A 27,782-nucleotide genomic window follows, 5' to 3' on the forward strand; every position below is an offset into this window, starting at 1 on the left:
CTCCCCATTCCCTTTAAAAAAAAAATCGCGGACCCGCCTGCGCCCAGTAAAAAGTTGTTAACGTTCAAAAGACGAAAAAGATTCCGGTTGATTTCGTAAATATACTTGAAAGTCAATATATCCTGATATTGAATACTAATTAAAGAGGATTTTACCTTAGGGACTAGGGGCAACAAATTTAGTCACTAGAAAGATTCTGAGAATCAGCTGTAAGAGAAACTTGACTGTAATTTTACAATTATTACACCCATGTATGACAATATATTAGTGTTTAAACAATATATGATACATTTCTGAAAAATTCAAAATGCAAATCAATGATACTTTCCTTTCTTCATCGGGAAAAATAAAAAGAATCTGCATTTTAAAAAATAAATACTACAGTTTTTTTAGGAACAAACAGAATGGCGTACAAGGTACTGTCATAGAAGAAATTGGAAAAAAAATCTTTATTTTTTCATAATAATGCATATTTTGTAATATTTTATCGATTCTTAATTATTTAGTAGTCCATCATATGCCCAGTTACATATGTACACAAGTACATAAAATTGTAACGGATTATCTCTCCCCCTACTCTCTCTCTCTCTCTCTTTATCAAAATCGGGGGGAGGGGGGGGGGGGTAACGTATATATTCCAAAATTTATATGTATATTTCCAAAATTAATACATTTGCAAGAACATTTATTTCTTTTCTCAGGCCTTTAATTTTGGAGTTTAATCAGTTTAATCAGATGGTATGTTGTAGGTAGTTAATATTTTATAATAATTAGATTTAAGTTGCATGTTTTCTAGAAGGTCCCTAAAAATTCATTTAAGTTTTTATTAAAGTTAATGTATATGTGTGTTGTTCTACAGACATTGTACACAACACGTATGTATGTTTTTTGCGCATATGCAATGCAGAGTTGTAAAGGAATTAGTCCTGAGACTAAGCGTATCGTTTACGACTAGACTTACGCCACTTCGTGAAACGCAAATTACGTCCGACTAAAAAGCCCCGGAAGTACACCTAACTTAAGTCTTAAATTTACAACTTTTGATGAAACGGGCCCCTTAATCAATAATGGTGTTTTCACTTTCAATTTAATATCATAATGATTGTTTTTTTTTTTAAATAAAAAACTTTTTAGAAATACTTACATACGTAGTTTCAAGAGAAATAAGCATTATAAATTACAAGTAAAAGACCATAAAGCAGTATTCTGTTTTCTGTAGAATGTTTTTAGAAACTGGTTATAACCTAGAAGATTTAAAATGGGCCAAGAGAGACCTGTAGCGGCACATATTGTTGCCTTTGAATATATTGTCGCTGGCGACATTATATAAAGAATTGAGCTTTGGCACATATTGTCGCCCAGGGATAAAATATACCGGCACACACTGTCGCCGGCGACAAAGTGTGCAGACCCTTGTGACACATATTGCCGTCCTGAACATCAGAGTTTGCATGATGATAATCGCTGATTGCAATTAAAGTTATTTTTTACTACTTATCAATTAATTGAAAATTCATTGCACACAACGTAGCCTGCTGCGTCATTGTGCAAAATTGTAACGGCTCACGATGTCACTCGTTCAGCAGAAGAAAAATAAGGCATAACTACTATATCGGCACATTATGTCAATGACAATATGTGCCAATGAACGACACTATATGTCACTTTAAAGGATGAACCTTCATAACATTGCGATTTCGCCCGCTTACATTAGTTAATAGCTCTAAGCATGGGCTTCTCCATTACGGCTTTGTAGGTCATTGTTTTATTTGAATAAGACGGGGCGTCTTAAATTAGCCTGTGTTCGAGATGATCTAAGTTTTATTAACAAAATTCAGGTCATAACCTTAAATTCATTTGCAACTGATTGTGTCAAAACCCTCTATTGCAAATGTTTATTTTTTCACATGCAACAGTATCTTGTTCAGTCCTAGTGAATCAGCAAAACATTATCAGACTCATTCAATGTTCACCTGGAAGCTGAACTACATGTATTCGGTCTACCAGAAGATGAACATACATGTACTTCTTGGACGACCAACACTTATCCTGTCTGAAGGGGAGGAAATTAAGTTTGAAAAATTCAGTGCTCAAATGTTGTCACATCCAGTGCACTCTACAACAAGCTGCAAGCAAGAATTTGTCAACGAAGAGTCCAACCCCCTTGTCTGGCTAACCTTTACTATAAAATCGTGTTCTATAAAAAGTGTCATTTTCTGCTTGTTGCTTTTTTTGGTATTTTTTCTTTCGTATTTTAATTATTTAAGGGAGCCGACTGGGGTTTATTGTGTGAAAACTACTATAGAGAAACTCTTTAATTTTATTCCATATGTACCTTACATTGACTTCAGTATATATGCCAAGTTTAGTGAAAATCTACTGTCTGGTAATTTTGTAGGGACCATCTCAAAATACAGGTACATTTACTATAGGATTATACATGTATAGGGAAATACCATTTTTTCGCACTTCGGAGCAAATTATACAAATAATACTATAGACTTTTTGCCAAATTATATTATTTGATGGGTAATACTATATTGTACATTTTATGCAAGAAACACAAAATTCTACCTTCTGGTTTTCAGAGGGAACATCTCAAAATGCATGATATTTTCCTGTTTTTCTGGAGTACAACAAAACATGACAGATACCACAGATTTACATAAAAAATGATAAAAATGATTGTGAAATTCTCAATTTACTATGCTTAAAATTTCAAGAGCATCTATTTTATAAGTAAATATGCCTTATTTTACTATGCTGCGCGAAGTATTGCGCAATGAAAACCCAGGTCGGCCCCCTTAAAACGCAGAGGTGGGGGGGGGGGGGGTCTCCCTCTTCATAGCATGATTAATTTATAATTTATTATGGTGCAATTGCCTTGCTAAAAAATCTCTGTTACAGAGAAAATCAAAGATGAATGAAACGAGTTATATTTGAAATGATAAATTTACTGGAAATTTTAAATTAAAATGTACACATTATGAATATAGAATGGAATCTGTAAAAAAAAAAAGTTCTTGGGGAACTGAAATCTTGCTCACTTCGCCTCGGGAAATAGACTTGCTCTTAGGAGTACATGTATATCTTAATACTATTGTCGTCTTAAATGATTGATTAAAGGGGACATTAAGTATATTCGAATATGATAATGAAAATATCCGCAAATGCTTTTGTTCAACCTCCTCTTTTTCAAGAAGTGTGATTGCACTGGCCTGTAAAATTAGTTCAAAGTCCTTGCAAGTAATCTATACTTCTATTTTAATGATGTGCACTGTTTACGCCTCAAAAACACGTGGAATTTATGGAAATGCTGTTTATAATCTTGTAAGTCGTGCCTCAGCGTGTGGACGCTACGTCCGTCCTACAAAATGTAGGTTTTAGACTTGTAAGACAAACCTTACCGTGTGTACCGGCCCTAACATCGACTACTACCGACACACGTTCCTGGGATAATTTTTTTTTTTAAAGAAGACAAATTTGGTGTAATATTAAATTCAAATCCGTAAATAAAAACTCCATTCTTTAAATAATAAGATAAAATTAAAAAGTTTTAAAACTAAAGTTGTTACAAATAAAAAAATATCAAAGGGAGGTTGTATTGAAATAGGTCGGCCAAATGGCTGAGGGTGGAGTGGGGGGGGGGGATGTATATCGAGTCATATGTTTTGGAGGGTGCGTATCATTACCGCTACATTTTCAAAATTTTCATTACTGCTGCATACTCATTACCACTACAAAAAAGATAACATTACCGCTACATTACCTCTACATTGCCTCCTTCATTAGCCAGCGGTTTTTTTATGTACATATTGATTAAAAGTACAACAAACACGTGTATAAAACCTTTTTTTCTGCTCACCACGAGGGAAGTGAATATTAGACTTTGAGCAAATTTTTTTTCACTTTTTTATATAAAATCTATTTTATGTAATAAAACATTTTAGAAAATATTAAAACAGAGAAATTGTTCACGGATAAAACACACAGTCTTCACAGAATTGATAGATCTTTGAAGGCCATTTGCTTGACGTAGGCCTACTGCTGTCTGGAAATCTCGTCATTTTCTTTGAATTTCGTTGATGAAAGGTATTAAATATACATGTATCGAAAATTATTAAAATTAAGCAGCAATTCACATAACTTGTCGTGTTGACGTGCTACACGCACTTTTGAAGAACTTCTTGAGACTATTGTTAACAGATACAGTACACTCCGGATACAAAGTAAAACAGGTGCCAGGGATGAACAGTTTTGATCTGTCATTATACCGCATAAACGAAAAAAGTGACATCTTTGATTTTAGTATCCATGGACATCATATTATATAAATACTGCATATATATAGTTATATAAATGTTACCCTCTACTACATGAAGTATTTATTATATCATTCTATATTATATTATTCTGAATGTTTCATACAAATACAAATAAAGATGAAGCGCTCGCGCATAGATTCCTGGCGGTCTTTGTGTGTGTGTGTGTGGGGGGGGGGGATGATATCATCCGTCCTCAAGCAATGTTGATTGTTGTTAAATTCTATCTGGAAGGCGCAGTTTGATTGATTAGTCAGGCAAGCTTTTTGAAAAGCTATTACTTGTACACATTAAAATTGCACTACTCAACGTTGTAGTGGTTATCTACATCGATAAAATTTCTTAGATACCACTGGGTTATGATCTTGATGAATGCATTCTATAGAACACATTGTCAAAGAGGAAGGACAACAATTTAATACCCAGTCTTCAGATAATGCGTTCATTCGTTGAACTTTATGTTGTTGTTTTTTGAGGGGGCGGGGGGGGGGGGGGGGCACTGAAACTCGTGCTTAATTATCTTTTTTTTTCTTTAATTTACATTTTGAATAAATAAATAATGAATTATTAATAGGGAATAAAATCAAGACACTTCAACTCCTGTAGCATGAAAATTGAATTTAGTGAAAAGAGGTTTTGTGGATTTATGAATTCCGCAATGTGCTCTCCACAGAAGAAAGAAATAATCAAGAAAAAATGGTTTCTTAATTATTTCCAAAATTTCTTTAATGGGGTGTGCTCCAAAGCCCTGATTCAATCACACCTGTATCCAACCTTATTAAATAATATATTATTTTTCTTAACCCCTTCCGTCAATATCATGCAAAGCGGAAATTATGAAAAAGGGGGAGGATTCTCATATAAGTACCCAAAACGTGGAGCGGGGGAGGGGGTGCATAACATTTTCACTTATTCCTTTGTTGAACGTAGGACGGTAGCAGGGAGAGTGTGGCTAATTTTGGTCAAAATTTGAGGCATGTTACCGGATATTGTTACCGGATATTGCATATGCAATCAAAGAATTTTTTAAGCTTGGTTACAAGTTCTAAAAAACTTTTGACCGACACAATCAAACATACATATATATTTGATAAAATGAATACGAATTTACTTAATTAATTCATTTAGGTAATGAGAATATTTTAGCACATTAAAGAATACGGGCTAGGCTAGTGGATCAAATAATAAAATAGACTGAGATTTGAAATATAAATAGTGAATAAAGCCTACATGTATCTCTTTACATATTTTCAAATTTGATTTAAAATAAAAAAGATGAAAAAGTGATTGCAAAATAAAAAAAACCACCTGACCAGAAGGCCCACTTTAATCTTAACAAATAATTTCATTAATAAGGCAACTAATTCTGAACAATATTTGCATATAATATACTGTTACATGGATAGAGATGTGTGTCATGTACAACCAAGTACAAATTCAAATTACTTATTAAATAGGTAAAACCCCTTATAAAAACTTCAAAGGGAAAACTGGACCTTTATGACTATAGGCTTAATTCATCTTTTTCCATTAAAATCATTTATTATTTTAAAAAAAATCAAAGTCGCTATGTTTCTTCAGAATAGGGTGTACTTTCATGTTCCTAAATATAAGAATGAAATCTAATACACAGAAGATGCCAAAGCCAAAATGCTTGCCTGAGTCATTTTGTGTCTATTGCTCTTAAAGAGATTATTTTTAAAGATTTTTCCCCTCCATATTCCCATGAAAAATGTTGACACCTGTATACATGTAAAATTTAACCCCTAATTTTAGTCCTTTTCTAATCCAAATGTCCATAATTTAAACAAAATTAAATATTGACACATAGATACATGCAAAATGAAAACCCTACTTTTAGCCCTTTCCTAACCCCAATGTTTATAATTTGAAAAAATTAAATCTATATGATGTTGTAATGTTGGCATATGAATTTGCTTTATGTCACCCTGCTAATTTTCACTTATACATATTTTCATGCAAAACTTTTAACCCCTCTGCAGCTCTATCCTCGCCTTATGGGCAATGAAAAAAACTTGAATCTATGCTCATTAAGAAAACTCTTGGATAACATTTGTCTTATATGATCAAGTTGTTCTTAAGGTATTCAATGTATAATGACCATATTCTGTATCTAATAAATGAATGGTCCAGTGTTTTTAATCAAATTAGCATTTTGAAGATGTTATCAAATAAAAGTACACCACCAAAGGAATTTACAAAATTTTGATTATTGTCCAATTAATTGCACCTTGAATATAATTGAAGTCTATGGGCAGCGCATGTTTTGTTTAGATATTCAAAAAGGTAATTTGAACCTCATACAAATCTCTTGTGAAAATATGCATAAACTCTCTCTTTATTGAAATATGAAATAAAATAAGTCATCTACCACAGATATATTGACAAAATTTAAATTTTCTTCTTTGCATCAAGGGCAGATAACTCTTGAAAATGTTTACAGTGCAAAATGGTCATGCAGTTTCTAATATGTTATCAGTCATGTGAATTTGGTTCATTTTACTTTCATCATTAATATCTAGCAATACATATTTAACTAGTTTACAATAATTCAAAATTGCTCAATATTCCTTCATTATACATTGAATACCTTAAAATGAAAGATTTTTAATGACATTATCCCATTTTTCATGTTTCTTCATTATCTCCCCTTGAAAAAGGATGCAGCACCTTTATTTGAATAAGCTTTATTCCTTTTAAGCAGAGATACATTGTACCAAATGTGGTTTACATTGACCAAATGTTAGAAAAAAAAAAGAAAATGTTAAAAGTTAATGGAGGACAAACAGTCAAACATAAATGTTGCATTGTTGGATACCAGAGACTTCTTTTTATCAGAATTGTGCAATTGAGCCTTTGGATCAGGTGAGCTAAATTCCATATCCATGTTTAGCTATGGACCTCACTGTTTAAACAGGTGTGCTATATCTTCTTGAAGTAATGTACACCATATACAAATGTTATTTTTAAGGCAAGTCACTTCAATTTATAAATACTGGTACAATTTAGAAGATCTGAATTCCACTGGCAACTGTCAAAGGCAATCTAGTCTCACTTATAGATGAATCAGAATGTTTTTAAATGTACTTTTAAAGCTTTAATTCAATTGTCACAGCAGAATTTGTTTAACTTCCAAGAAATATTTTTCGAACTGGCTGGCTCTCTCAGTTGGACATTCAAGCACTCAAAATGGCTGCATGATTATTTTTTCTGATGAACACTAGGAATTTTCTTTTGTCCTGGTTTTCTTCTTTAGCCCACCATCATGCATGCATCTATATTGAAATTAAATTTAAATGATCATTTAATAATGCATGTTTAAAAAAAACACTTTAAATCATCAAATCCTTCCTGCATATATATATATATATATATATATATATAAAACAGTGTATTATTTGAATGTGGAATTATTCGCAAGTGTACATGTAATCTGGTTCCCCTTAAAAATTAGAAAGGCTATAATTCTGTCAAAAATCAACAAAGTGGAATGAAATGCAAACTTGATCTGTAACTTAATTATCAAGGTACACACACATGTACTAAAAATCAGCTAAATACACATGTACACTGTATCTGCGAGTGTTTAGTATGGTGGCATATTTCTGCCCCCTACATGCAAGATAAATTATGTTAACATGAAACATAATCATGTAGACATGCGATTTATCTATGTCAACATGCAAAATAAATATTTTAACATGCGAGATAAATATGTAGACATGCGACTTATTTATGTCAACATTCAAGATAATTATGTAGATATGCAACTTATTTATCTCAACATGCAAGATAATAATGTTAACATGCAGCTTATATTTTTCAACTTGCGACTTATTTATGTCAACATGCGAGTTATATTTTACATGCAAAATAATTATGTCAACATAATGCATGCAAGATAATAAGTTGCATGTCAACAAACATATCTCACATATTGACATTAATAAATTAACTCGCATGTCAACATAATTATCTTGCATGTTGACATAAATAAGTTGCATGTTAACATTAATTATCTTGCATGTTGACATAAATAAGTCGCATGTCTACATAATTATCTTGCATGTTAACATAAATAAGTCACAAGACAACATAATTCTGTTACATCTTGCTTGTATGATGTCATATAATGGCGTGCGTAAGTAAAGTTTAAAATTAGATTCTCTTGAGAAGTTGGTAACTTGCATGTAACATAATTATTTTGCATGTTGGCATAAATAAGTTGCATTTCTACATAATTATGTTGCATGTAAACATAATTTATCTTGCATGTAGGGGCAGAAATATGCCACCAATGCCCACAGTTTAGAAAAAAAATCCAGAAAACCAAGTGATAAAGACTGACAGACAGACTGAAAGACAGATAAAGGGGAAACCTGTAGTCCCCTTTGGTTTCACTGGTAGGGGACTAAAATAATTACATATGGTGTACAAATATTTTGGAGACTCTCTGGAACAGTAGTATATTCATTAATTTTAAAATGAACATCATGAAAATATTGATCTTAGTACATGTACATGATGTGTCGTAATAGAACATGCTAACGAAATAAATTAAAAGGAAAATCCCACTTTTCAGAGCACGGTTTTAATAAAACAAAAAGTGTGGAAAACCAAATGGGACAGACTGACAGACAGTCAAGGAGAAAATCTATAGTCCTCTCCAGTTTCAACGACATGGGACTATTAAAATAAGAAGTTTACACCCCCTCAAATGTTAAACATATTAAAAGACCCTTCTTTTTTGGATTGAGATTTTTTTTTTTTTAAAAAGTGATATTCTTACATTTAATGATCCAAACAGAATTATAAAATTTAAAACTAGATTTACATAAAATTTTAATGAATAATGAGTAGAGAAAACATTTTTTAAACATTAGAAATTTTAATCTATCCATTTTAGCAAATATTTTTCATCACTCGAATCATTCTTGCTATGGCAGATTAAATTTGAAGAAAATAATTATTAGATGTGTAGGTTGCAGGGGCTTTTGAATTAAAAAAATATTGTGTATAGGAAGTCTTAACATACAAATATTAGCTGTACATATATACATTAAATATTATACAATTATTGCTGGTTTTTGAGGTCAATACGATGATTTAGACACCTGAAGAGTACAGTATTCACCGAGCCCGAAGGGCGAGGTGAATAATGTACTTCGAAGGTGGCTAAATCATCATATTGACCGAAAAAAACAGCAATAATTGTTTTATTATATGATTAAATGACACACACTCATTAAGCAATCCATGCCATCTTACTTGTTCACATCTATTGAAGTACTAGCCGAACATAATGAGAGAAACAGGGTTAAAAAAAACAACCAGATTTATCACATGTATTTTGGAATTTTTAATTCTAGTTTAGGGTCAGTGTAGAGGAAATAAATGTCAGGCACATATATAGGATTGATTTTGAAAATGGGGGCATTAAAAGGGAAAAAAAATGACAACTTACCTGAAAACAAACTTTTGACTAGCCCCCCCCCCCCCCCCAAAAAAAAGGAAAAGAATTCTCTCAACTCAAAATTTTATTTAGTGGGATATAAAGATCCATAAACGAAGGGAGTGGGGCTTTCATTGAAATTTTTTATACTTAAAATTTAAAATAAAACTTTACATTCTCAAAAGGTGGGGAGAGAGGGGCAGTCCTCCTGCAACCCCCCACTCCCACCCCTCACCCAAGAATCTATGTGCCTTTAATGTTATGTTCATATGAGTGGAAGTCAGGTGCAAGTGAAATAACTTTCCAAAACTATTTGCATCAATTTGGAATTTCCCTATCTATTTTTGGTCAAATGTAGAATAAATAATTCCTTATATTGACCTGAAAGGTCACGTGCAGGTCAATACAACCTGGTATTTTTCTAACATTGTTGGATCTCAGCCAATCAGAGAGATGGGAATTATTCAATCATATAATAAATAAATATATATATATTACTGTATATACTCGCCTATAAGTCAGTTCGCTTATAAGTCGGTTGTACTTTTTAAGCTTTTATTAGAGGGATTGACCATGTTGATCGTCTAAAATATCAGTCTTTTTATAACTCGCCTATAAGTCGGACAAAGAGTTTTGGTCCAAATTACAACTCCCAAAAAACCAACTTATAGGCGAGTATATACGGTATATATACACTGTGCTGTAGAAAGCCTGTCCATTGCTAGAATTCATTCACCATTTTTTAATAAATATGTTGTCAACTTACATGACTTAGTGTCTTCAACTTATCCCTCTTATCAGTTAAACTTACAAAATTAACATGATTAACCATGTTAACTGACACATTTGCTTTCAACAGATTTTATCATAATCTAAAAATATTTCATGATTTTATTGCAATTATAAATTCAAAAAATTTATATGTCCTTATTTGTCGCACATAGTCTCTTACTTAGGGGTGTTTGTTATACATGGACCAGTATATGGAGATAACTTTCAACTGAAGTTGGTTACCAGTTAAAGGCAATCTTAATTATCTTTACTTTTTTGGTTGTCAAATTAAAAATCAGAAAAGAATTCAAGTCATCTTAATTTAAGTACGACTTCACTGTACTTTACAAAATGTAAATTTTTTTTTTTGAGATATAGAATTTTGATTACCATGATTACTGATTCTATAAACAGGATAAATTATATTTATAAACAAACCTTATCATAATGATTGAAGAATAAATTTATTCTTATTAATAACAATTTTACAAGATATAGAATTTTGGATTACCATGATTACTGATTCTATAAACATGATAAATTATATTTATAAACAAACCTTATCATAATGATTGAAGAATACATTTATTCTTATTAATAACAATTTTACAGTGGAAACTTCAAGGAATTTTTTTTTAATATTCTATAGAACATGTAGAACAAAAGTAAAAAAAAATTGAGTGATATGCATCAATATATATCATAAAACACAAGTCAAAATATTGTCATGATTAAATTTTTTTGCATTTTGATACTCATCCCTACTTTTAATTAAATGAATATTTACTCTACACTTTGTGTAAGTTTTGAATGAGAAAGCATTTATGAGATTAGACTCAAAGCAAAGCTAGTGGGCTAACAACAAAACAAGAGGCCCAAGGGCAACAACACTCACCTATCAGTCACTTTGGCCCTGCTGTTCTGCCACAGATTTCCCCCCCAATATACATGTATTCCTAATGGCTATGTAAAATTTTGATCGTCTTTTGTGGCCCAACCCTATATATAGGGCCATCATTTAATAAAAAATGAATCTACGCTACCAGAGGATGCTTCTTACATTATTATGTTTCATCGTGGCTTTAATGTTTTTGAGAAGAATTAAGCATTTTAAAGATTTATCCAATGTAATCCCTATTGTGGCTCCACCCTACCCCCAGGGGCCATGATCTGAACAATTTAAAACCTACACTACCTAAGAAAGCTTTCACCTAATTTTCATCTTTTCTAGTCCAGTATTTCTTGAGAAGAAGATATTTAAAATTTTTCCTATATATTTCAATGTAAAGTTTTGATTCCCTATTGTGGCCCTACCCTACCCCCAGGGGACATGTTTTGAACAATTCACAATCTACACTACCTCGATCAGGAAGCTTTCAACTAAATTTCATCTTTAATAGTCCAGTATGAGAAGAAGAATTTTAAAGATGTTTTTCCTACAATATTTTCAATGTAAAACATCCATTCCCTATTGTGGCCCCACCCTACTCCAAGGGACCATGATCTGAACAATTTATAATCTAATATTCCTTAGGAAGCATTTATATGAGTATCAGCTTTTCTGCCACAGTGGTTCTTCAGAAGAAGATATCAGTCTGAAGATTTTTCCTATATATTTCATTGTAAAATTTTCATCCCCTAATTTGAGGCCCCATCATGCCCCGTGGGGGCAAGATTTGAATAATTTACAATCTACACTACCTCAGGAAGCTTACATATAAGTTTCAGCTTTTCTGGCTCATTGCTTCTTGAAAGAATATGTTTCAATGGCCCCACCCTATTTTTGCATTTCTAGATTATCTCCCCTTGGAAAGAAACTTGGCCCTTCATTTTAAAATTTAGAATCCCCTTTACCCAATAATGCTTTGTACCAGCTTTGCTTAATATTGCCCCAGTGCTTCTTGAGAAGAAGTTGAAAATATGTGAAAAGTTTACAGATGGACGGACAGACACTGGACAATATGTGATCTAACTTGAACTTTCAGCTCAGGTGAGCTAAAACTGGAAAAAGGGTGGGAAGGGGGGTGTTAAGTCATACATGCACCTTGTCCATTAGATTTCACGAAATTTAAAAATATATGTACATGTATTTTTAAAAAAATCAATGTGAGAAGCTACATCAGGGTTTGAAATTAACAGTCGCCCACTCGCAATTTGCGACTAATGTTCCATTTGGGCGACTTAAAATTACGTTCAAGTTGCCCACATGGCGATTAGAAAATTTACGATAATAAATATTTGTTTTTCAATTTTGTCCGAATGTTTTGTATTTTTCTCTTGAAAAATTTCATAATCAGTAAAGTGCTTTATGATTACCCGAAAGAAGTACTTATACATAAAGCGTCTAAGTGATTGTGTCGGGCACAATGTGGCATCGACGGGTCAACAAGCCCAAGAAACCAAAAAGTTATGTTGTTATTTGTCAATGAAAACGTGCCATGTGCTCTATATATGATATTGAATGATCATATCAATCTTCATAAACAGAAGAGTTCCACTTCAAATTTAGATAAGTCGTGCATTATGTTACAACGGATAGAAAAGAAACACAAAACACATGATAAAAAAGAAAAGAAAAATGGGGTTATTGTTTTTATATTCAATAGAAGGTGTGATAATCTGTGGGCGAATAAATTTTGATGTGGGCCCCAGAATTGAGGTTCAGTAGCCCACATGGCTATCAAGGATTACAAGTTAGTTTAAAACCCTGTACATGTAAAAATTAGTTAAAATTAAATGGTAGTAATTAAAATTGCTAGGTCATTAACAATCAAGATAACTGATATAAATGTTTAATTCACTTACCAATAATGAGATCCAAGTTCAAAGAGCCATATTTCCAATGGTTGATTCTTTGTCATCAAAACTCCTAAAATCCGTCTTAGTCTTAACTCGCACATCTTCCTTGAATTTTTGAGAATCATGATTTTTGTTAATTTTGTCAGTTCAACAGTATTTCCTGACTTAATGGAAGTCTGAAAAAAGTCCTGAGGATTACACTCTACTATTCTTTTTTTTCACACTCCAATGGAATTTATTCTGATTTGTCATATTTGGTTTCTCACAATCCTTAAATCTTTCTATTGTGGCTATACATGCTTCCTTTAAACTTGGTTGATATCATGTGTTCTATGATCCACCACAAGCTGTAGAACAGACGTCCTTCTTCTTACAGGGTTTGTTGATAAGAAATGTTCATAACTAAAAAGATAAAGTGATTCCCATCTATTAGAATGTTGCAGACCTTTAATGAAATATCAAGATTACAAACAGTATTTAAGCTCAAAGGTGCATTGAAATATTACTAATTGTGAGCACTGCAAACATAGATCTCTAAAACATCAGAGGTGGGATGAGTTGTCATGGAGGAATATTTAGCATCCCCTGTCAACTAGTTACACCTGCTGTGCGCTCCTTGTCATAATAGGGTGAAATGGATAAATCTGTAGACAATTCAGTATGAAAATAATGGCCTAACAATTTCTGTATGAAAAACATCGATCAGTAAACATTTGACTTATCTGTACAGTAGACTGTATTAGTTAACAAGGTCATTGTATCAAACACAGAATTTGCAAAATGTTCAACCTGTATCATTAACTTATTTGCCAATAGCTTGCCTCATTTTAGTAATTGTTTGTACTAGGTACACATGCCCTTGTCCTTTGAATCAAATGGGAGTCATAAACTCCATATGAAGGTGATAATGCTACATAAGTAAGGGAAGTTAATAATAGAAAAATTAAAGTTTTTATCATAAAATTTAGTTGTTACTTTGCCATTAATGTCTTTGTCTAGTAAAATATTCAAATATGAAACAGATGTATATGCCTCTGTGGTGTCTTTAATTTTGAGTTCAAAGAGATAATTACATGTGAATGAAAAAAAAATTAAATATAATGAATAGTGATCAATCTCAAAAAATTTATAAAAATTACAAATCTGTGAAGTGCCTGGCAAAAACAAGGACCCCCTGGAAATCCCAGAGGTGGGATCAGGTGTCTAGGAGGAGTAAGCATCCTCTGTTGACCGGTCACACCTGAATAAGTTAATGTAGGAATAAAAATGAATAATTACTGTCCATTGATAAAGCATCATCAATATGTCATTATACATGATATATCTAATCATGTACCATTAGTATATATAGGACAGGAAATACAAAATATAGTTATTTATAAAACAGTGTACAGTGCTACCTCAGTATATTGCAAGCATTTGTCCAAGGCAGATTTTGGCATTATAGCGAGGGTGGCATTTATAACGAATTCTGCCATAAATTACAATTCAGTGGGTAATCAAAGCAATATAAATAGTTTACGTAATTCATTTCAGTTACAGTCTGTTAATGTCATGCTTGTGCACATACGAATAAGGGAAGCTCTTGTTTCTTTTTGAAAATGAAGTCATTATTTTTTTGGTTTACAATATTTTTACTGAAAAGAAACAAAATGTCAGAATATTGAACACCTGTCAATTCCCTGCTCTTTCGCCATGCTCTAAGAATTTAATAACCTGATAACAAAGATGTCAGTAGCCGTTATAGCCTCTTGGTATTAAAAAAGTTCTGAGAATTATTATTAATCTCATCTGAATCGAAAGTAGATATTTTTCACCGTCTCAAGAACTTCTGAATCAGTTAAAAAGTTCGGTTGGTAAAATGTCATGACGAATGGCAAGTCATGTGTCAGAGTACGTCAACCTGTTGTAATAAACATGCATTCTTATGTTTGCTGGTACCTCTGTACTTCTCTTCCGATTCTGTTTTGATATTTATCAATCAACCCAATCTGTGCCCAGCAATTTATGAAAAATTCAGGGGTAACAGAATCCTTAATATTTTCACGTGCGGAATTATAGTAGTCTAAAAATAGAGGTGGGATTTCCTTTTGATCGATAGAATGGCTTCTTAATCTAAGGGGACACAAATGAATATTTGCATTTATTATGGTTTGGTGCATTATCCATGATAAGCAATAATCGGCGATTTACAATCATATAGATCAAATGTTGATCAATCAATTTTTTTTTCTCGTAATCCAAATTTGTACTCTTTCTCTTGCCTGACGTTTCCATTACTGTGATGAAATAATTCCTCTATCTTAAAAAAACATGCCAAAGACATTGCTAATTTTGAGTTTTATTCACCAATTATTTTTAATTTAGCTGAATTCCTTGTCCAGCCTTTACGCTTCACCGCAACCACTGTCAAAGCACGGGTGTGTTGTCCAAATTACCGACCCGCTCTAGGTAATTGGCATTGTTCTCGAGGGTTTTCCTTATATAATTTGACCTTTTGTTTCCCAAAACCAGTGGCGGATGGCAATAAGCAGGGGTGGCAATATAACGGGTGTATCAACAAAAGGGGGAAATCCGTTCTTCAAGAATTCTTGGCAATAAGCGAGGGTGGCAATATAACGGAGGGCAATATACCAAGGTAGCACTGTATTTTCAACTTCAGCTAGGTCATCATATTAAAAAAAATCATATATTTCCAAACATTGAGGAGTTTCATTGTATTTAATCATTTAAATAATGTATCTGACCAGCAACATATGGCATGTGGCTTAATTGTGCTAATTACGCCTGCATCAAAATTTATTTCTAATTATAGCTCTCCTTAGTGTTCACATGGCCTTAATGCAAAGAAATTTGATGCGCAGTAAATTAATTTGAATTAACTTATTTGCATTAAATTGTCCATGTGAATGTGGTTCAAATTTAATCTGTATTAGCTTACGTTTAATTCGAATTAAATCCTCCTTGTGAAGACGACATTAAATGTACATATCTCATACTGTACACCCTCAGCAAGGCTTCACAACCAGATAATACATATTCTTGTCAGCTGTCAAAATCACATTCGCATGATTAAAATGAAAGTGAACGTTAAGTTGAATACCGATCCCGATTAGAATAAAGACAATTAAAGGACTGTTATGGACCCTCTATACCATGGGCGGATACAGGATTTAAGATTAGGGGGGGCATGGATAACTTCGCTTAGGCAGGGGGTCTTGGGGCCGCCTTAAGGCCCCCAGTGGGTCCAGGGCGAAGCCCTGGTGGGGGCCCAGGGGGCGAAGCCCCCAGAAGCTCCTGGGTTTTCGTGTATTTTCAGAGTAAAACCAGGCACAATAATAGTGGTATTGGTTAGGTTGCATTATACCCCAATAAATACATGTATAGTGTGTACCCCTCCTTCTTTGTTTTTTTGTTTTTTTCTGAAAATAGAAGTGTGCACACCATAAAAGGGAATTTATAGTAGTTTGTATTTGTCTAATATATTAACACATTACATATGGAATGCCCTGATGACAACAATGACCAATGGTGTAGTATTAATTATCTGTCCTGTTTATTATGGAAAATAGCTAAATAATGAAAATTATCAGTATGACTGTCAGTTGCAAACATCTTTTTTTTAATCCCAATTAAATAATTTTATTTTACTTTTTATCTGGACTACATGTATCATTGGTGAAGTTATTTGTCTTTTAAACTGAACCTTCAATTTTTTTTATACTGGCACAATTAGCTGATAACATACAGACTTAATTTTAAATTTATTGATCCTCCCAAATATTTGCCGGTCTTGGGCCAACAGACTGTCATTAAGGTAAATAAATATGTAAAACACTGATTCATGACAGTCACTGTAGTATATTGAAATAATGCAGGAAAACATATACAGATCATGTTGATACACAAACACATCATCATGAACTCCGATCATCAGAACTTCAGGTAGTTTTGTTTTTTTCCTGACATGTAGCTTTTCACTATTAAATGAATATTATAATATTGCATTCATACCATAAACTTCTCTCTGCTGTGTTCTGAGAATCCATGAACATTGATAATTTCTGATCCAAAACCAATGAATCTACCTGAAATGTATTATAATATTATGCAGTTTTAAAACATAAATTTCATGATAAATAAATAGGAAAATATATTCTTTAATTACTGTAACTTAGTAGAAGTCGCATCATTTTCATGAATCATCATAGCTATATATACATATTCTCTCAAAACTGTCCCAATGCAATCATGAGTGCATAACAATAAAATGACAAGTATCAATCTTTAAATTCACATACTTTGAACATGTTGAAAACTTTGTACATTAAAATTAGGGCATGGCACTGTCTAAATGCACAGCATGTCTTTGACATTAATATCAACTTATATAGCTGCACTATACCCTCAGGTTGCCAGGGCTAAAAGACCACGTTGAAGCAGGGACCTATACATGCTTAACAATTATATCTATGTCCCTGGGAGAAGTAAACAGCTACCCCCCCCCCCCTTTCATCATTTAAATTATTTCTAATATTTACGCCTCAGTTGTACATGTGTTTTTTTAGTTGACAGCTTAATATGTACACAATATTAACAATGATTTTAGCAGCCCACGTACCTATATATAACCCAGGCAGACTGAACGTTTCCCCGGCCCATAACACATGTTGTGACCGACTCTACTTTCGTTTTTAATATGAAACCTTCGAACTTGACATGACACATAAACAAGACGCGAAACGCAAGAAAACATTTAAAATTTCTAACAATATATTTTGCTACACATTTCAAAAGATCAACGTTGATTCAATAAAATCGAAATATTAGATGCACGTACATGCAGAAATAGTTTCTCTCCGCGAGTACAACATATGCCAATACGGAATGTGTTTACCTTCCCAGAGACATATTTCTTTATGTTTTCACTAACATTAATAATAATAACTTTTAGTTTAATGGTTTTAACCATTTATACTGCAATCATGCAACGATGCACATTGTAACTATACAGCATATACATGTATACATATCGTAGGAAAATTATTGAGTAAACAATAATGCCGTAATGTCATAATGGACACATATCTTTACTCATTTATTCATAGGCCATATTTAATACATGTGCATAAAATTTATTTATTTATTTACAGATTTTGTACTTACCTTTTACAAAGTTTACTTCGTCCTCATGTACATGACTAAGTGTGAAACGGGTACTGTATTATGATGTCATTTACGACGTCATTTGATGTAACGAGCATGCGCACTCGCAATGTGTGTAAGTCTCGCCGAGAAGAAAAATTGATGGATCGGTGGTCATCTTATACACACTCATTACACAGATCTCATGCATCCGGTCAAATTAACACTTCATTTTTTTGAAATGGGATGCATCCTAGGACATTTTCAAGTTGATTTATGACAAAATCCAACTGAACACCACCATTTCGTGTTCATTTGGTTTTTTCCGTGTTCATTTAAACGTGTGCCGTCTAAAGCTCGTGTCCAATTGACAGGGTTTACAAACACACACACCCTTACACACACACACACACACACACACACACACACACACACACACACACATATATATATATATATATATATATATATATATATATATATATATATATATATACGAGGGTTGTTAGAAAAGTTCGCGGACACGTTAATTTACGGAAAATGTAATATGTATTTTGAAAAATGACGTAAGTCTGATTAAATTCTTATCTTTTGTTTATTAGTATGTAAAAAAATCAAGTCCATTTACTAAAATTTGAAAATATACGATGATTTTTACTGTGCGGTCACAGAGTTCACGAAACAATCGCTTAACGTTAGGTGACGTGACAGCCTGTTTCCAAGCGTGTTAAGTCTTTTCACAGTTCTAATTATCTTTCATTTCTGTAGACTTTTCATGTTTTTTTTCCTACTTAAAAATTAAATAATTATATAAAGACATGTTACTTTTTTCTAAAATGTCTTATTGTGGCATAGCGGATAATAGTGAGATCTTAAAATCAATGTCTACATAGTATATGGAAACAACACAAAATCCATAGGCGCAACATCCATGCGATAAGTGGGGTATTGAGGTATCACAAGAGTTGATCATCAAAAATGTCAATCCTTCCATTCTTATTAAGCTACTACAATTTGAACAATTTGGTCCTAAATACGTGTAGGCAATTCCCAGCAGCATCTAGAACATTTTAGTCTCTTTTGGATATTTTCCTGTCTGCACACATATATTTTTATTAACGCGGTGCTCCAAGACGTTAAATGACGTTGCCATTCTTGACTTTGTTTTTACGCATTGGTCATCTATAATTAGCGATAAAACAGTCATGACCCCTCCAATTTAATTCAAAATTTCGCCAAATGACGTTTCATGATTATTGTAGCGGCAGGTAAATTATCATAAATCTTTGTATCCTACAACAGTGCAATTTTTAATTTCCAAAACATGTCAATGTAGTGTAAATGTGCGAAAACGTGACATGCTCCGTGAAGCGTGTTTTATCTAAATAAAATAGCAGTAATTTTTTTTATGGATTATCGGAAAACACCAAATATTTGCATATTTATTGGAAAATGTGTATAGTTTTTGTCTGCCGAGTTTTACTGGTATCATGCAAATAGCGCGCTCACAATAGAACTTGTCCGCGAACTTTTCTAACAACCCTCGTATATATATATATATATATATATATATATATATATATATATATATATATATATATATATATATATATATATATATATAAGAACATTAAAAATGCGCTAAATTGATTGATTGATTGATGTTTTACGTCCCATTCGAGAATCTTTCACTTATATAGAGACGTCACCATATACTGGTGAAGGGCTTCAAATTTTGACCTTTAATCGGCACTCAGGGCCATTGAGCAGTGAGGGATCTTTATCGTGCCAACGCCTGCCGTGACACGGGGCCTCGGTTTCTAAGGTCTCATTCGAAGGACCCGCAACTTTCACTTCAAAGTGCTGAGCGCATGGCGAAGGAACAGTTGCTACCTATTTTTTATCGACTTAGGTCAGTCGCGGCCGAGATTCGAACTCACAACCTCCCGATCACGGAGCGAGCGCTCTACCGACTGAGCTACCGTGAACGGTAAAATGCGCTAAATCAATTCTACGCTAAATTGTTCAAAAATCTATTTCCGCCAAATATCATACACGCTTAATATACATATACTGTATTTAAAGACATCCTACCCTTCCAGCGCGAGAGGAGTGGGGTCAAAATATCTATTTAGGGCCATCATGGATTTTACGCTAAGGGCTGCGGAAAGGATCAGTTCGACCGAATGTAAGCTTTTCATGTCTGAGTCATATCTTTCACACTGAGAAGCATAAAATATTTTGAAAGTATATCAGGTAATACATGTGTATCTTTCTAAGAGAGCTTGTTGCAATTAAGTTATTGGTCAATGGGATTATATTTTGGATTTTTTTCTGCTTTACAAGATGTAACTCATACCCATACGTTATTGAATCATCAAAGGTAAATGCTTACTAAAGGTATCTTTGAATCACTTCAAATCACCAATGTGGTCGAAGTGACGTCATTTTGGAACGCTGTTGCTGTAGTGATATTTTACATGTATTATATCGGTACCTTACAAAGTAGGAAACTTAGAATCATCAAACCTTGTCAGTTGATCATCTTTTGTTTCAAATGAAAGCAGAGAATAGTCAACTTATTTTGGAACTTTACAGTTTTACATACTCAAAAGTTATTTCCAGATCATATATTTTACAATTTACTGTGGAATCATTAAAATTTGTGGGGGCAAATTTGCAATTTTTTTGGATTGCTTAAATTTTAAAGGTTTGTGGGGACGTGTTTTGTGTAATCTTTTATACCTTCAATAGAAAATATGACTTCGTAACCCTAGTTTATTAACGAGGCCGAGTCTAATTATTTCTACCCTAGATATTTTGATCTTGAATGAATTTTTACTATTATATTAATTATTTTAAAATAAAAATATTAGATGTTTACCATCCCCATTTCTTAGAGGGTCATCTTAAAAGTTGTCAAATTTACTATTGGACCCTATGGGAATTTGTTGGAAAAGCGCCAAATTATCACATTTTCCTCATATATTTTGTATTTCTGCCCTAGGGATTTCGTTTTTAGTCAAATACATAAAAGTTATTGTAAAAAGTCACCAAATGGTGAATTTTCAAAAAGTTGACCATGTGGTTTTGGCAAGGAATTATTACGAAGTTTATCTTTTTCCCAATGCCCAATACCTCTAAATTTGCCATGTTGCGCCATACATTTTGTATATATCTGCGCAGATGAATTATTTTGGAAAAAAAATAACAACTTTTAGATTGCTGGTATGTTTCTTTTGATGTTCTGTCAACAGTTTAATAAAATGTCCTTGGACGTCTTAAATACTCAAGCGAGTCAGGCGTCATTCTTCAGCGTCATGCATTGTTTACAGAACCGGAAAACAGTGACGTCATGAGAGCCATTTCAGCATTTATCCCTAAATATTGTCTTAAAAGCTCATTTTAAGACCCATAAACGTTACAGATAATGTTCATTTTGTGTTAAAATTACAATACTTGGATAGGTGTTATGTTGCAGATTCGACTGCATGAAACTAAAAAGCTGCGCAAAGTCATGCGCACTGGAATTAGACTCGGCCTCGTTAAGTCTTGGCGGATGTTAATTCGTTGACGAGAGATACCAACGAATTCCTCGAAAATTGAGCCACCACGAAATCTAATGATTCCACAGTAGAAGAAACCTAGAAAATTTTCTTTGTCAGTTATATATATATATATATATATATATATATATATATATATATATATATATATATATATATATATATATATATATATATATATATATATATATACGAGGGTTGTTCGGAAAGTTCGTGGACTTCTGTCATATCTTCTTTATTTAACGTCATATCATATCCAAATTCAGTAGAAATATTTTAACAATAAATTCAAATGATTTGTAATAAAAAATTTTAAAATATCTTGATTTATTTCAAACTTATTAGGAGTTAAAAACTGCGAAAATTGGTTCGTGGAGCAAGTCAAAATTTAGTAATTTATAAACAATACACTAATTAATATCTGTAGTCATATCCTCTGTAAAATGGCTCAAAACCAAAATAAATCTAGACGATCAAATTAAGAACTGTTACATCATTTGACATTCCAAATTATGACTTCATAGTTTGCTTCATGGGAAAGAAATCAATTTCTGAAGATAGATAGTCCTCATTGAAAATGAAAAAAACATGACGTCGTAGAACGTCACGGAGCAGCAGTTTGCGATACAATTTTCTGTTGTACTCTGGAAAACGTCAGAATAAAATCTGAAAATGTTGGAAGAAGCATGAAATATCTCAAAAGCGGGTCATGCATATGTGTGTGTAAATGGCCCAGTCGGTATTTGAATGATAAGACGAGGGCGATCTGTGAGAAAACGGATTATCTGTAAAGAATCAACTCGGAAACGTTCAGTTAGTAAGGTCTTGGAAAGAGGCGTTTCACAGTTGCTGGTCTTGTGAAAGCATAGTTAAGCGGCAAAAAAGAGAACACTGACGATCAAAATTATGCTACTGAAACAATTGATAACAAAATGAATTTCAATTGATAGAGACACGTTTTAAATGAGCAGATATTGGACCAGACTGTGTGAAATGTATAGGGAGAATATTTTGAGAACCTCATGACTCTATATTTTTGACGTTATAATGTTGTTTAGTTTGCTCCGGGGTTATCAAACATGTTGATTTTAAAATAAAGTAAATTGATTTCTATTAAATCGAATGGAATGAAACTTCACATATCAACAAAATAAATATTTTTACATATGATAATGTGCTTATATTAAATTTCTTGAAAGTTACATAACGAGGATTGACATTGTCCATGAACTTTTCGAACAACCCTCGTATATATATGTACAGTAGACAAAATTGCTAACGCACCACCTAAATAAATTAATATTTTTCTTTTCAAAACTTGTTTATGATGTTTTTGATATATAATTATGTTACTTTAATAAAAAATGAGGCATTTAAATCTTTTAACTGAAAAATAATAACAATGTTTGCTGAAGCGTAACCATTTCATAGAAAAAAAAATAAATAAAATCGTGTCTATACTTTTTTGATGGAATCAATTTCTGTTTTTTTTCTTTGTGGTTGTGTTCTTTATGTTTGTACTAATTCAAAACTCAGAAAAAAGTTACCCCGCCGTGTGCGGCGTTTGACTCTAGAAGAGCACGCTAAGGCAAGCAGTTTGGTGTCTGCAGGGAGTTCCTCTGGAAAAATTTGTGAAAAATTCAAACAATTAATTGATTATGCATTCCTCTAAGAGAAATTGTTGCTGATGATTTAACTGTCATAAAAATGTTAACAATAGAAAGTGACGGCATTAAGTAAGCAGCACACACAAATTTCAAGATTGTTCGAAAAAATTGGGGCAACCGGAAGTTGGGTGGATTTGTCAGAGACACAAAGGCACTGGATGTCTTCTAAGCGATGTGGTAGTCAATCGGGGTATATAATTTATTTTTATCTTAGAGACTGCCCCCGTCGCAACATCACGGACCACCATCGGTAATCACCAACTTCATACACTGTATCTTAGCAAAAACGGTGCGCAGTGCACGTCGGGAAATTGGTCTTCGGGCAAGAAGGTCCTTTAAAGGTCTTGTAATGACACCAAGACATTTGTGAATCCAACTATTTTGGAAAGATTGCATATTTTATATACTAGTACCGATCAGACAAATGATCAACCCACAGATAAGAATTACAAGTGGTGCGTTAGCAATTTGGTCTAGTGTGTATATATATTAGGTATGGCAATTTCTAACCGGTTAACCGATTACTCGGTCGGAACGATGGCAATCGGTTAGAAAATCTGTAATCGGTTAGTCGAAAAAAATTAAAATATATGTAAATTTGAAGGCGATCTTCTGAAATTCATTTTTAAAAAAAAGAAATTCCTGCTTAAACGTTTAATTCAGAGTTTTCATATTTTTATATAGGCTGATTGGGAGGTAATTTTGGCTCTCCGGATTAAAATTGTGGGGTAATTGGTCAGTCTGTGATATGTTATTTACTGTTAAAACATCATATCGTTACCCCGACTGTCCTGTAATTCTTTAATGATAATAATCACCGTTGAGCATCGGGAATTGGTGTGCGTATCTTTTGCAGTTATATCTATCAAATTGAATTATCAAACAAACAATGTAAATTAAGTGATACAGTTAAGACTTAGTTTTGATTATGGTGACAGTGAAAAATGAACTAGTGTGACATCCGCTCTGGAAAATTATCCACGATTTCTTAGGCATGTTTCATGGTTTTCTGAATTTGATCTTGTATGTTGAAATAAAAAAAATATATGCACGTAACTGACCAAGAATAAAGACAAATGAATGATTTTGATCTCTAACATCTTTTTTTTAAGACTTCATGAGCATGGGAATAGAGCTACTTGAAAAAAAATGAAATTGTGTAGTTTGATACGATTAACCGGTTAATCGGTTGGAACGTTTTTGCGGTTAACCGATTAACCGGATAATGTATTCGATTGCCATCTCTAATATATATATATATATATTAGGGATGGCAATTTGTAACCGGTTAACCGATTAATCGGTCGGAACGATGGTAATCGGTTAAGAAATCTGTAATCGGTTAATCGGAAAAAATGAAAATATGTGTAAATTTCCTTAAAATTCAATTTGCAATTTAAAAAATCTATGAATGTTGATAAGTTAAAACTTTTTCACATACATGTATTTAGATTTAATTTATTAGGACTCTTCGGACTGAGGTGTTGGGGTAATTGGTCAATTTGTGGAGTGTTAATTGTTGTTTATACATCAGGTCGTTCCCAGCTCGTCCTATATTTCTTTAATAATAATAATTAAATCACTGTTGAGTATTGGGAACAGATTACATTCTTTATCTTTTGCAGTTTTCTGTCAAATTATATTTTTACAAACGTTGTAAATTAAGTGATAGTTAAAAGAGGTTCGTTCCTGAGCTTTTTAGCAGATTTTAGTCTTGAACTCTGTTTAAAAAAAACCTGCACAATGTTTTAGTTCTTATAATAATTTTGGATTGTACAATGCGAAATAAACTATATTCAACTAAAACTCCATGATTTAATTGAGCTATGTGTGCAGATTCTAAAAATATACTTGATAAAAACTTCTCAGTACTTTGATAGCAGGATCCAACCTCTTTAAACTTTATTTCTGTTTATGGTGACAATGCAGAATGACCGTATGTAATGTGTGAGGGTCGTCAGAAAGTTATCAATGTCCTTGATGCATGTATCTCATGTATGTTTTATGGACTTCCTTTCGAAATTGAATTAAAATACGTAAAGTATACATATGAAGCGAAAACAGAATATTACTAATGCCATTTTTCTTTTCTTTTTTTATTTATATATTAATTTATTAGGGGTGTATGAATAGAATTAATTTTAAAAAACAATGACCGGAAATGTGTATTTTGTTACGATTAACCGGTTAATCGGTCGGAACGTCTTACGTTTAACCGATTGGCAATTCTGTATCGATTGCCATCCCTAATATATATATATATATATATATATATATATATATATATATATATATATATATATATATATATATATATATATATATATATATATATATATATATATATATTTGATAATTATGATTGCGCCCATGACAAAAGGGCCTTATGGCAATTTCGTTAAAACAGAGAAATAACGTCATAAAGATATGACGTTGCAGACGGTGAGCGTCGACGCAGATTTTTTTTTTATCCACGTTTTTTACGTTTTAATTGACAGGTCTACCCAGCTCACTTTCGTCGTTCTCAACATTGAAATAATTATTTATTTTCATTTATATCTTTAATTCAGTTCTTTATCTTCTAGTCCACTGATATTAATTTAAAAATTTAGAATATTATTCGAGACCCGTTTCTTTACTACATGTTATTACATAGCTTTATAATACGTCTCTGATCTGTGCTATGCATTTCCTATACATGTATAGAAGCTTCAGACAAGGTGATTTTTCTGGATAATTGAATATGGATGAACGAATGCGATTTTTGATATATAGACAAATTGAAGTTATTTGTTAGACACGAGTATATTATCAAAATATTGCAGAGGAAATGGTTTTGCTGTATAAGATCCGCCCCACCATTCTCAACACATCGATCATGTCATCCTCGCAAGCCAGGGGTCCTGAGTCAACACGTTGGTCCAACGGCAACGTGTTGACTCAGGACCTCTGGATTGCGAGGATGCGATCATGTAAACATTGAAGCATTGGTACATCGCGCATAAATTTTTGTTGTAAAATGCTTTAATTGCCTAAAATTTGAAACTGATCACACTTCTTCCAACAGAAAAGAAAAGTATTCTTGTAAGTTTTCACAAATCTATCAAAATTACGAACGAATGACAGACGGGATATTTTTTTTTAAGAACTATAAATAAAAACAAGAGAGGTAACTCAGACAAGCGAGATACTAGAGAGGTACCAGAGAGGGACTTTCTTTTCTTCTTTTTTTTTAAACCTTTCAAAATCAACATACTCATACAAATTTGCTCCCGTAGTATAAAAAATATTTTTAAAAATCTTACTTATCATCAGTAAAAAAAAAACGTTTTAATTGTAAGTATTATATTTATATTTTCTTTAAAAGTATTTTTGAAAGCTTATGGAACTAGCAGCTGTCAAAGTGAAAGAGAAAAAAAATATAGAATAAGAAATAGATACTACATTGAACCAGACTTTCATTTATTTTTTTTAATCTGTTACATGTGCATCTATTTATTTTAACATGAAATTATTTTTTAAAATAACTTGAATTTTAATTTTTTTTCAGTAATAAAGATCATATTAAATTTAAATAAAATAAAAACGAAATTTCAAAAAAAATATGTTTCGTCTTATTTTTGTTGTTGCCACTTCCAATGTAAGTACTTGAAAACAAACAAAAACTACCGAATGAAATAAAATTGTTCTAATTGTTCTAGCTTAAAAAAAAGTTTACATGTATGTATACGTGATGTGTGTGAGAGAGAGAGAGAGAGAGAGAGATGTTACATTAAATCGAGTTTATTAATACAATGTGAAATGAAAAGGCGAATTTTCAAAAACACAACAATATCGTATTATGAAAAGAAATCTCTATCTCTTTTTTTCTTTTGCTGTCTATTTATTTTCAGTAACTCGAAAATATAACATTTTGGTACTCGTGTTGTGCATAAGAAAGTTCAAAGGTTTTAGCTTTATCTGCAGTTTTTAGTCACTTAAATGTCAAATATATGTAATCCTTGTCTGCATTCATAGAATCTCAGCATTGTATGTCATT

The 27,782-nt window shown here is 32.5% G+C and overlaps 1 protein-coding gene and 1 long non-coding RNA gene across 4 annotated transcripts in view; one reads left to right on the forward strand and one right to left on the reverse strand.

Moving 5' to 3' along the window:
- The window catches only part of LOC133203269 (centrosomal protein of 290 kDa-like), a 258,032-nt gene that overhangs the window by 94,211 nt on the left and 136,039 nt on the right, over nucleotides 1-27,782 (forward strand). The gene's annotated exons all lie outside the window — the stretch shown is intronic.
- On the reverse strand, nucleotides 7,015-17,486 carry LOC133203268 (uncharacterized). The gene is made up of 3 exons (XR_009723370.1): nucleotides 17,380-17,486; nucleotides 13,372-13,767; nucleotides 7,015-7,618 (listed from the first exon to the last, which is right to left on the reverse strand). It is a non-coding gene; the product is annotated as an uncharacterized LOC133203268 (long non-coding RNA).

This window comes from Saccostrea echinata, unplaced genomic scaffold (assembly GCF_033153115.1).
Source record: "Saccostrea echinata isolate AGI-Se365-2 ecotype Australia unplaced genomic scaffold, CSIRO_AGI_Sech_v1 ptg000049l, whole genome shotgun sequence".
NCBI lineage: Eukaryota > Metazoa > Mollusca > Bivalvia > Ostreida > Ostreidae > Saccostrea > Saccostrea echinata.